The 12,940-nt window shown below is 44.6% G+C and overlaps 1 non-coding gene across 1 annotated transcript; it reads right to left on the bottom strand.

The window, feature by feature from the left end:
* Window positions 1-560: 560 nt before the first annotated feature.
* TRNAE-CUC lies at window positions 561-633 on the bottom strand. The gene has a single exon. It is a non-coding gene; the product is annotated as a tRNA-Glu (tRNA).
* Between the last annotated feature and the right edge of the window lie 12,307 nt (window positions 634-12,940).

Raw genomic sequence — 12,940 nt, 5'->3', positions numbered from 1 at the left:
CAGGACTGATGGACACCCGTCTAGAGGGCTGAGAGACGTTTCCACATGGACACGGGACTGCAGGTTTAGCACTGGACTAGACCCGATTTTTACAGCACTCTGCTGAGAGCGCTCTTGTGATGGAACAGGATCAGAAAAACTAAGGATTTCCTTCTAGAATGACTTTTCTAGAGCAGCAGGAGAAGAATAAAAAGTTGTTTCTTCCTAGAGCTAGTGTGTAGTGTGTCCAGTACAGTCAATAAATCTATTACAGGTTTTTTTTTTTCAAATTTTACTTGGCACACATATGGCTTGCTGTTATTTTAATGCACACCGAATCATTTCATTTCTGTGCTTAAAAACCTTCAACATCTTTGCATGGTCCTCATGGTAAAGGTTAATTTTTAAACATGCCTTATTAGGCTTTTCATGATCTGGCCCCTGCCTGTCTCGCTAGCCTCCTCTCCTGGCCTCCTCTCAGCCACATACAGCCTGTAGTCTAGCCACAGAGACATGAAGGTTTTATTTGTCTATTATTTGTTTATTTTAAATTGATTAAAATCTCTTTTAAGTAGGCTCTGTGCCCAGCATGGGGCTTGAACTCACAACCCTGAGATCGAGAGCCACATGCTCTCCCAGCTGAGCCAGCCAGGCGCCCCTAGACATAAAGATTCTAAATGCATCATGGTGTCCTGTGTCTCTCCTCAGCTCATGTTGCTCTTTTCGCCTAGAATATCCCTCACCCTGGCTCTTATCTGAAGCACTGGCTCTCATCCCCGCCGTCAGCTCCGGTACCACCCCTGCAACCTAAAAAAACCTCAGTTGAAAAGTTTCTTTCGGCCAGAGATTGGGCTGTCCCGTTGGTATGGCCAGGGCTTGTGACCAGGTAAGCGGCAGGCACTCTGTTTCCAGTCCTATGAACAAACCTTCCAGCACATACCAACAATGGGTGGCATTCAGTCCATGTTCAGTGAGCAAAGTCAGGAAAGGCTAAGAAGCAGAGTCTTCCTGAAGATGACCACTGGAGTTAAGTTCTCGACACCTTGTTGAAGTGAGGCAGGGAATACCAGGGAAGGTTCTTGGAAGAAGATGACTTCCTCGTGTTGATGGAGTTTCTCCTCTGCCCCCCTGGAGGTCTGGCCATCCACTGGCCAAAAAGTGACTACTTTTACCTCCACTAGACCTTGACATCTGGAAGGGCTTGTCCTTGGTGTAGCTTGTGGCTTTGTTCTAATTTAATCTTGGTGAAATTACTCTTGAGGTTTCTGACCTGTGGGTCTTTCTCCTGAGCCTTATTCCCTGCTAAGGGGATTTGATGATATGTGGGGTGTACTCCTGGGGTGCTGAGGATCACGTGGAAACTTTTGGAGGAGAGTAAAAGCTCTAGAGGTCACATGTGCTAAGAAAGTTGGATCTTGCTGAGGTTTGGGCCAACTTCGCCTTAGAACTTGGTGCCAGACTTCTCTCACAGTCCTTTTGCATTTCAAGCTAATGAAACACATTTGTGTTTTTGATTTTGCTTTGCTTTGTTTGCAGCAAGCAAATAACTTGTTATTAAGCAGTCCATTACTTAGTCCAGAATCATCTGCTAAAGTTGCAGGCTTTATTTTTGACTTGACTGGGGCTCTTCTGCCTCTTGGTTCTCTCAGTTGTTAATAAGACTAAGAAGCCACAGAGTTTTCAGATCCTTGGACTGGAAAGATTATAATACTGCACGTTTACGAAATGCTTACAGGTTTGCAGATATTCCAGAATTTTTAAATACATTATATCATCAGCATTTCATAAAAACCTACAAAGAAAGTGTTCTCAGCATTTTAGAGATCTTACAGATGAAGAAACTGACCACCAGCAAGTTTATTTTATTTTTTTTTTAAAGATTTTATTTATTTATTTACTTGACAGATCAGAAGTAGGCAGAGAGGCAGGCAGAGAGAGAGAGAGAGAGAGTGGGGGAAGCAGGCTCCCTGCTGAGCAGAGAGCCCGATGCGGGGCTTGATCCCAGGACCCTGGGATCATGACCTGAGCCGAAGGCAGAGGCCTCAACCCACTGAGCCACCCAGGCGCCCCGACCACCAGCAAGTTTAGGTGATTTGTTGGAGATTATAGAGTTAATTGGTGCCGGAACCAGGACTCCTGCTAACTCTCAATTGAGTGTTCCGTCCTGGAGCGTACACATGGTTTTCTCTATCTTGGTTAGTTCATGGCCCTGTGTCAATATGATAAGGCCAATAATAACTGACGTTGTGGCCACTTGTGGTTAAGAGTTCAGAACAAAATCAATAATGACCATGCCTCCTGGGTGACTATTTCAAAATCCTTCCAGGATGTAGTTGGGCCCATCTGAAGTGTCTAGGAAAATAAAAATTATATCAGAAATTCCCTTAACATGTTGATTTTCTTAAAGCCTACAGTTTTTGGTTCAAATAGTTCTGATGATGGTGTCAGAAACAAGTCTATTTAATAAATAGCCATACTCCCTGACTTTCCCTTGGCAGCAGAAGGTGGCCAGTGGCATATTGGAAAGAGAGTTGTGCCTCCTTAGAGAACTTCTAGGCCGTCCTCTAGGACACATTTGCAGGGCAGGTTAGTGATAATTTTCATCTTGGAAAATTTGACATTAATCTTTTTACTCTAGATATACAGTCTTGTTTTTATTTATTCAGAGAGCAAACGTTTCCTCTGAATAAATGGAACAGCAAGTATGGCTTGTTAAATACAACAGAGATTCAAGTCTCTGCCCTACTAATTACTTAGCAGTGACCTTGGGCCAGTGACTTAAAGCCCCCAAGCCTCAGTTTCTTCATCTATTAAACTGGAATACTAACACTCACAAGGGTTTTTGAAGATTTCTTGGTGCCTACTGAGTATCTATTCCCCCAATATCTATTTGGGGGTCCTCCTTTCCTACTCTGCATCCCTCTGGCCTGGCTGGGGGCTCCACCACCTCGCTCCAGGAATGCAGAACACAATCCAGGAGACTCTGTGAGGCCCCTGGCCATGAGACCAGTTCAGGGATGAGCACGTGACCTCATCTAATTAGAGTGCCTCTGAGCACTCGGAGGAAGCTCTCGATTTCCCACTGAGAAGAGACACTAGAAGACCATCTGGCTGGGGAAGCTCCAGTCACCTGCCCCCACGTACAACCTGAGAACAAAGGCAAAAGGCAAAGAAAGGTGGAGCCAGTCCGGGAGATAGAGGGAGACAAGGTTCAGATAACATCATTAGAATCCAGTTCTGTCTGAAGTCAGCCCTATGCCTGTCTCCTGAGTCTGTAAATGCCCTTTGTACTTATACCTGATTGGTTCAGGTAAATCAAGAGGATCTGACATGATACGACCTAAATTTGAGAAGAAAATAATGTACAGGCTGAAAGTAGAGCATTCCTAGGAAAACTTTCGTAAGCTGAAATGACCTGAAGCAAAGAAGCAATTACCACTTCGTAAAAGCAAAAATTCTCTTTGAAGAAGACTTTATTTACTTATTTGAGAGAGAGAGAGCACAAGCAGGGAGAGGACAAAGGAAGAGGGAGAAGCAGACTTTCTGCTGAGCGGGGAGCCTGATGCGGGTCTCTATCCCAGGACCCTGAGATCATGACCTGAGCCAAAGGCCAACTGAGCCACCCAGGTGCCCTGAATTTCTCTCTTTTATCAAGAAGAGGTACTGATGTGGGTCTTTGCCAAAGTGAAGTGGCATAAAGTAAACTTTCAGATAGAAGGGGAAACGCGTATTATAAAGTGCTTAGCAAAATACCTGGTCATGGCAAGGGTTCAGTAAAGCTTAGCTTGATTGTGCTTCATATGAAGTTTGGCTCAGAGAAGAGGAGACTTCATACTTCCTTTGAATATCAAGCACATTTTGCCGGACATGGTCAAGAGCCAGACTTAATGAGAGGTTAAATCCCATGAAGTAGAATAGAGGTATCAAGAAGGCTTTCCTATCCTCTGAAACATCTGTTTTTCCTTGATACTGAGAGCTCTAGATGTCAAAAAGGGTCATTAATCCCTTTGTTTTAAGACCTTTAGAGAGAAGTTTCTTATTTAGCCATAGCGACGGTGTGAATGAGTTCATTCGTTCTGTAGCGAGGGAGGATTTTATGACTGCGGCCCGTAGAGACAGTGGAGGCCACTGGATGCCCGGCCGGGGGTGAGGGGCGGGGGCGGGGGGGAGCAAGAGGAACATGGCCGCACCCAAAGGAGACTGTGGGACTGAGCATCCAGCCATCTTCCTCCAAGGCAAGTGCCCGAGCTGTCCTCGGTAGCCACCCCCAAGAAGGTCCAATCTTAGCAGGCATGTACTTTCTCTGAATGTAAAGAAGGATATTTGGCTGAAATGGCCAGACACACCCTTGTTAAACAGCAAGCACTGCAAGTAACCACGTCCTCCTCGTCAGTACACACAGCTGCCCCCATCCATCCACTCCTCTACCCCCCACCCCAATCCTGCCCTCAGCTGCAGATGATCCAAGGGGACCAAGGACCAAGATAGTGGCGACGAAAAGACAGTGGAAGCAGCCTGAGTGTGGGGCAGGAGCTGGGGGACAACCACAGTGACCAGAGAATCAGAACTCTGCTCCCGTCACAGGTGCACAAGGCAGGGGATCCCTGATTCTTGCCCGAGAAGGAGAGAACTAGATACAGAGAAGGGAGAAGCCACCTGGGCTGAGTCCGGGGTCAACAGTTTAAAGTTCTGTCAGAACAAGGACAGACATGCCCCTGGGTAAGGACCTGAGTCATAGTTCAAAGAAATTAGGCAGAGATTCCTGGAAGCCATAGTCCAACCAACTTCAGATGTCCTCTTTAGACTTCAAGGCTTCAACCCCACCTTCCTTCCTTCCCTTTGGGTTTTACCCTTCTTTCCATCTCCTTCTTTTCCTCTTTGCTTCTAGTCTTTAACTCAGAGCCCTTGATTTTCCTTCTTTTAAGCATGTATACCCTCCCCAAAGTCTCATTCTGTTGGTATGAGTGGTTTCCTCCTCAAAATCTCGTTCCGTGACTGCAAGGACATTTCTGGCTTCTCTTTATTCGCTAGCCGACACCTGACAGCAACAGAATGCCAGAGATTTGTCCCTGCTTTGCTGGGATGGTCCTTAAGCCACGGTCCCGTGGGTCAGACAGAGCACAGAGCTCCCAGGAAGGTGGATACACCCCTTACAAGAATGGAGAGAGAATTACAAAGGGAATTAAGGCTCTTGTACATTCGTGGCATTTAAGGCTGAGTACCTATACCACCTGACATTCTCGTGAATTTGTTCCCCACACTCTGGGCTAAATTGCACTCTAACATTTTATCACTTTCTACTTCATTTTCATTCATCCTTTCACCCTTTATCTCATTGGTGTATTTCAGTAATTTTTCTGCACAACCCTTCCGTAGCTAGTATTAGCCCCACTACAAATGAGCACTTCTGTGTCCCTATCTCGGCATGACATGCATAAGATAATTTCTCTGATGCAAAAGGAGGTATGCAAGATACACAGGACTGAAAGAGAATTCTTTATCATAAACACCATTAAATAGCATACGATGAATGATAATCGTCTCATATTATGAATAATAGAAGACTAAGCTTCTAGTTAGGGTAATCTAGCTCCCTCAAAATCACATTCCCCTATCAGCAACTTGATCCCACCATTTAGAAACATTTTTCTATACTACAGAATTTATAAGCTGTCTTCTATTAGACAGAGTTCCCCAGAGACACAGAATAGATAGACAGATAGATCAACAAACAAGGAATTGGCTCCCATGATTCTGGAGGTTGAGAAGTCCCACCATCTGCTGTCTATAAACTGGAGACTCAGGAAAACTGGTGTGTAGTTCTATTTCAAACCTGAAGGCCTGAGAACCCGGGAAGTTGATGATGTAAGTTTCGGTCCAAGTGCAGGAGAGGGTCAATGCTCCAGATCAGTCAGGCTAAGGGTGGATTCTTCTTTCCTCTGCAGTTTTTTCTTTTCTTTTCTTTTTTAATATTTTATTCATTTATTTATTTGTCAGGGATTGAGAGAGAGAGAGAAAGAATGCACAAGCAGGCAGAGTGGCAGGCAGGGCGGAGAGGGAAGCAGGCTCCCTGCTGAGCAAAGAGCCCAATTCGGGACTTGATCCCAGGATGCTGGGATCAGGACCTGAGCCCAAGGCAGCAGCTTAATTGAGTGAGCCACCCAGGCGTCCCTCCTCTGCAGTTTTTTCCGGTTAAGTACTCAACAGATTGGATCAAGCCCACCGACACTGAGGAGGGTGATCTGATTTGCTCAGCCTGCTAATGCAAATATTAATCTCATCCAGAAACATCCAGAAATAGCACTTAACCAACTATTTGGGCATCCTGTGTCCTCACATCAAGTGGTACCTAAAATTAACCATCACGTGGCTCTATGATGAAAGTAACGATATTAATTGAGATGTAAGCAGTGTGATAATCTGACAGCTCAAAATAGCAGCACACTTGCAAGATGCAAAGATTCTCGACAAATATTTATTGAGCAACTACAATGTACGAGGCATCCTCTGGAACAGGAAAGGCCAACTGTGACCGATTCTGCTTTGGAGCATCAGGAAAGGTTTTTACAAAGCCAGTGAAACTTCAGTTGCGTTTTCCAAGAATGCGTCTTCATAAGATTATCAAGGGAAAAAGGTAACTTCAGACAGGGGGAAGAGGACCATTCTGGGAAGAGTGAGTGGTTCCATACGGAATAAAAGGTCACTGGAAAGGAGGAAATGTCCAGGGGTAGGTAGAGGCTAGCTCAGTGGCCTTGTAGACTGCAGTACACACTGTAGGTTGCTATTGCATGAGCCATTTCTCCTTCTTACGAACAGAACTTTGATTTCGTTCAGGTGGTAAAGTGTCCAGGGTCACGTGTCCATAGATCATGACTGGCTGAAGCCAGTCTAGACAATCTCCTTTATCTTTGATGAAGATGCTAGGGCTGGGTACTGCACTCGGTCTGGCTAGAAACATAGGAGTCTGGTGGAGGGATGACATTGAGGAAAGAGTTTCAACTTTGATCAAAGAAAAAAGAAAAAAAGAACTGTATACCAGGAGTTCCCTCTCTCCTCCCTTCTTTCCTTTGCAATTTAGATGTTGTCATATGAGGATGTGATGTCTAGAGTTGTGACAGCCATCTAGTGACCCTGAGGATGAAAGCCACCCAGTGAGGATGGAAGAGAAAGGACAGAAAGTTTTGGGGTCTCCAACATCACAGAGTCATCAAACCAATTGTAAGACTGCCTATTTTAGGAATATCCTATGGCTAAAGCCACTGTTAATCTGGCTTCCAGTCCAATTTGTCATGATGTTGTCGATGCCAAGAATGACATTTATATGTACGGTTAAGGAGTTTAGACCTTGATCATGAAAAGGAACAGGAGCAGTGGGAAGGCGTATACAGGGCAATGAGTTGCCAAATTTGTGCTTGAAAACCGTGACACCGGCTCCCGTGTGCAGAAAGCGCTTTTAATGGAAGAAAGCACGGCAGACAGATCAGTTGTGAATCTCCTGCAACTGCCCAGGAGAGTAGGTGGAACCTAAGCCAAAGAAGAAGGACTGAAAACTGGGGAGAGGGGGAGACGTCTGAGAGCTATTTTTAAGTCAGAGTAACTTAATGACTAAGTGGACGTAGGAGGTGGGGAAGACAGGAGAATCAAGGATAGCTCAGGGTTCCTGGCTCGTTGGACTTGAGAGACAGGACATCTGACTATAATTCTGGCTTTGCCACAAGCTAGTCGAAGGATCCTAGGCTCGTTTTCTCTTATTTCAAGAGGGTCAGATGAAAAATATGATAGCACATCGATGTCATCTCTCCTGACAGTTCCAACTCCCAGGAGCACTTTTTGCTGGGAGGCTAAAAGGGGCCAGGAAGACCACCCTGGGGAAGGAAGATCCCCTCTCCCTCCACTGGACCCTCAGGTTTGTTTGTGTTATAGTGGATGGCAGGCGACTTTGAGTTTTCTCCACCTTTTTGGCTTAGATTGGCAGCAATCGGAGGAGGGGGGCAGAGAGTGTCATGATGCAGGGGAGATGTCCAAGCATGCAAAGGAAAACCAGCAAAATATCAATTCTCACATGCTCTCAAGACGTATCCTTTATTAAACTTCCCATATAAAGCCTTGTCCTCTCTCCCTAGGATTGTCCACACCCGCTAGGATTCACTACTGGGCACAGAGGTCTTTCACCTCTGCAGATCTGCCAGCTGCAGAGAGCAACCATTTGGAATCAGAAAAAAACAGCTGCTCTTTTTTTCAGGAGGGCCAGAGACAAGGGAACAGGTAACAAAGATGCCTTTGCCTCCCAGGGGATGGGGGGAGGGGATGATGCAAACCTAGGATAAAGCTTGGGGACTGTTGCTGGGATACGTGGCTGCTGGGTTGCAGAGGTCACAGAACCAAGGAAAGGGTTTCACAAGTGTCTAATTAGTTTTGTTTTATTTCTCCTTGTAGAGGGGTTGATTCAGGCTCACCAGGACTTAGTACAGTTTCAACACTTCATCTTTCTCGCTCCTATACACTCCTGTACACTTTATCTCATCGGATAGGATGAAAGGGTTGAGAAACACAAGGTGCAGACCCTTCCCTCTATTCAGGGCGATTCTGTAAAGGCCTTGGCTGCCCCGGACCCCCACCCCCACCACAGGATCAGTAGGAAGCCTCTGTCGCAACTGCATCGTAATTCAACATCTCTCCCTGCCAATCCTGTTTCACACCCCCTCTTAGTGGGATTGTTCCCGGCAGCACGGCCCAATAAAATTCCTCCACCTGCCAAAGAAAAATCAGAACTGGACACTAGGTAAAGCAGTAAAAACATTTCATTCAAGAACTATTGCCATAGAAGAAAAGAGGTTTCAGTATAGAGCTGGGCTTGATTCCAAATTCAACAAGGACAAGCAGTGGGGATTTATAGCTAAGGAGCCGGGCTGGGGGTCAGTGGATGGAAAATCACCAAGAGGAAACATCAGGGGCAAGGGAGGATTCTGACGAAAACGTCTTGGCAAGATTCTTGCTGGTGGCAGCCCACGGGGGTCAGTACTCCTGGGCTATGCTAGGGAATGAAGGATTTCCCTGGGTGTACAGGGCGATCAGCTATCCAGGATGGGGAATCCTCTGTAAACTGGCTTAGGATTTTTGCTAAAACTGGGGGATGCAGTCTTGACAAGGACAGACACTGAAGGCCAACGTTAAAGCCTAGTCCAGAAGAAGCCTTAGGAGACTGACTAGAGTTTGATCAAGGAGACAGTCTACACATGCACATTTCTGACTTTTCCCTGGGGAACCTGACCTGGACACCAACAAAGAATCATCAATCAACTCTATTTTTCTGGGCAAAGACATGAACACACACACACACACACACACACACACACTCTTCTATTTATTCTCATCACTATCATTTTATTCTTTTTAAAAAGATAATTTAATTCCAACAAAGAAAGAAGCACAACCTCAGAATTAAAAATGTTTTGAATTAAGTTCAGTTTAATTAAGAAACAAAACCCCTAGTCAGACAAAGATTTCTTAGGACACAAAAAGCATGAACCATAAAAGAAAAAAAATCAGAGGATTAGACTTCACCAAAATTTGAAAACTCCACTCTTTACATGCCACTAAAAGACACGAACAGATTAGGAGAAAATATTTGCCAAAAACATATCTGTAAAGGACTTATTTCCAGAAACTCTCCCAAAGCAATAGAGCACAAACAACTCAATTTTTAATATGAGCAAAATCTCCCTTCATTAAAAGAGAGAGAGAGAGAGAGAGATGGCAAATAAGCCCATGAAAAGATACTCAGCATCATTATCAGGAAAATGTAAAGTAAAATCACAGTGAAATATCACTATACACCCATTAGAATGGCAGGAGCAAACAAACAAACAAACAAACAAACCCTAATAATACTAGGTACAGACAAGAACGTTGAGTAACTTGAACTCTCATCCCTTGTTGGTAAGAATGCAAAATGGTGTAGCCTTTTTGGAAAACAGTGTGGCAGTTTTTCATCAAGTTAAACATACATTTACCATACGACCCAGCAATCCTATTCCTAGATACCTACCCAAGAAAAATAAAACCACATGTTCCCACAAAGACCTGTATACAGATGTTTATAGCAGCTTATTCCTAATTATCAAAAATGGAAAACAATCTCTGTACCTATCAACTGAGAAATGGGTAAACAAATTATAGTGCCACCATTTAATGGCATACTACTCAGCTATTAAAAGGATGATCTGGGGCGCCTGGGTGGCTCAGTGGGTTAAGCTGCTGCCTTCAGCTCAGGTCATGATCTCAGAGTCCTGGGACCGAGTCCCGCATCGGGCTCTCTGCTCAGCAGAGAGCCTGCTTCCTCCTCTCTCTCTGCCTGCCTCTCTGCCTACTTGTGATCTCTGTCAAATAAATAAATAAAATCTTTAAAAAAAAAAAAAAAGGATGATCTGATGAAACACACAATAACACGAATGAATCTCAAAATAATTGTACTCAAAATAATTAAACACACAATAACATGAATGAATACTCAAAAATAATTACCCCTCAAAATACAGTATAAATCTCAAAATAATCTACAAAATAATTCACTAAGTGAAAGAAGACAGACACAAAAATCTACATATGTGTGATTCCATTTATATAATATTCTGGAAAAGAAAATCACAGAGATAGAAGTTAGATCAGTGTTTGCCAAGTCCTAGGGGGAAGTTCTGGGGTTGATAAATAAATACTGTGTTTTGACAATCGTGGTAGCTTCACAACTATTTATATTATTCAATATTCGTAGAACAGTGTATGTGAAAAGGGTGAGTTTTGCTGTATTAAGTTTTACCTCAAGAGGCTCATAGGTGGCTCAGTTTGTTAAGTGGTGACTCTTGACTTTGGCTCAGGTCATGATCCCAGAGTCCTGGGATTGAGCCCCAAGTTAGGCTCCCTGCTCGGAGGAGAGTCTGCTTCTCCCTCTGCCTCTGCCCCTTCCCCTGCTTGCATTCTGCGTTCTCTCTCTTGCTCTCTCTAAAATGAATAAATCTTTAAAATCATACCTCCGTAAACCTAACAACACAAACGCTCACTGAATTATTCTTACTGTCACTACTGTTTTTGTTTGCTTTGCCACCAACAAGTGAAAACTCGGGCACCCACCAACACTGACCTGTGGGTATGAAGGGAAGCAGGGACAGCAGGCAATGGCTATGGAATCAAAAAAGAGTTTTTCTAGACATTTGGAGCATGTATATAGGTTGAGGGAAAGAGTTAGCTTTGAGAGGAGAGACCAAAGTTACTGGAGACAGGAGCAAGCTGATGGATGGAGTAAGAAGACTAATCAGAATTCTTAATGGCAAAAAAACAGCAACCCAATTCAAACAACCTTAAGCAAAAGGAAAAGATTTGGCTCACATAACTGAAAAAAATCCAAAAATTTTTAAAACAATATTGCCAGTACTTATCTTAGCTTAGGCTGCTATAACAAAATACCATAATCTGGGTGGTTTAAACAACAGACACTTAGTTCTCACTGTTCTGGAGGCTGAGAAGTCTGAAATCGGGATACCAGCCTGGTCACGTTCTGGTGAGAACTCTCTTCCTGGCTTGCAGATGGTCCCCTTCTTGCTATAACCTTACACCGCAGGGACAGAGAGCAGGCTCTCTGGTCTCTTCTTACAACACATTAATCCCATCACGAAGACCTTGCCTTTAAGAGCTCATCTCAACTTAATTACCTCCCTCATGTCCCACCTCCAATTACTATCATCACATAGGGGTTAGGCTTTCAACATATGAATTTGGGGGTGGGGGTGGGGGTGGTGACACAAACATTCAGTCCATACAGTAAGCAAGTTCTGTATTTCTTGGCCACTTTTGCCTGTCCTCAGCCTTGTTCTTCAGCATGGCCAGGCTTAAGCCGGTCTTATAATGGGCAATCCCAGGATAAAGAATGCAACTAACTCTCCTCCAGGGCCCCTATCCAACCTTGAAACAGACTCCAAAAGCCTTATTGGGGTCACAAGCCCACCTTGTGCCAGGGAAAGCCAGAGTCCCCTTATTGACAGTCTAAGCCACATGGAAAGAGAAGGGGAGTTAGAGAAGGAAGGAATGCAGGGCAGACAGAAAAACACCACGGAAGATGGTTATCATAGACTCACATACTTGGGAGTGGATAGAATTCATAAGACAAATGAGGCAGTCATTCCGCCAGGGGATTCCTTCCTTTGGGACAGATGGAAATGAAGGTGTGGATGAATGTAGAAAAGGTGTGTGGTTTTTACTGGGGAGAGGGAAATGAGGTCAGGAAAATAAAGACGTATCTGTCAGTCCCTCTTTTGAGCCCACCTGAAAAAAAGGCTAAGCAGAGGCAAACAATGGCAGGAAATACAAAGCTGGACTACTGTCATGGTTTGACTATTTGAACGCCTCCCGCACCAAGCCCTGAACGCCAATGTGATAGTATTTAGAGATGGGGCCTTTGAGAGGTGATTAAGTGGAGACGAGACCCTGAGGGTAGGTCCTTATGATGGTGATAGTGACCACATAGGAAAAGAGGAGAGAGCTTACTCATTCTCTCTTTCTCTCTCTTACTGTATGAACTAAGAAGTGAGGCCCTTTGCTGAGAAGGGATGAGTGAGGGAGAGGAGTAGGGGACTTGAGAAGAGTGGTAAAAGCTTTGGAAGGACTGCTAGGGGTACTGGGGGCCATGTAAGGACAAATATGGGATTGCCAGATGGCACTGAAGTTGAAAAGAAACAGTCCTACCCATCCCACAAGGCTGGGTTAAAATATGTTCTCCATGAAATCGTGCCCCTTGGAAGGTATCTCACACTCGTCCAAGCTTCATGGCATCCAGGGCCATTCCTGGAGTCCTTATCTTGTTTACACAGTGATAAGTCTTCTGCCAGCCACCTCCATCAGGCTTCTGAGTCTGGAGACGGATGGTCTGGATGCTGATTTCAGATACCGATGACCTGAGGCTCTTGAGTTT

This window comes from Mustela putorius, unplaced genomic scaffold (assembly GCF_011764305.1).
Source record: "Mustela putorius furo isolate JIRA1106 unplaced genomic scaffold, ASM1176430v1.1 tig00537335_pilon_pilon_pilon, whole genome shotgun sequence".
NCBI classification, from domain to species: domain Eukaryota; kingdom Metazoa; phylum Chordata; class Mammalia; order Carnivora; family Mustelidae; genus Mustela; species Mustela putorius.
This window is presented reverse-complemented; position numbering and strand designations above follow the sequence as displayed.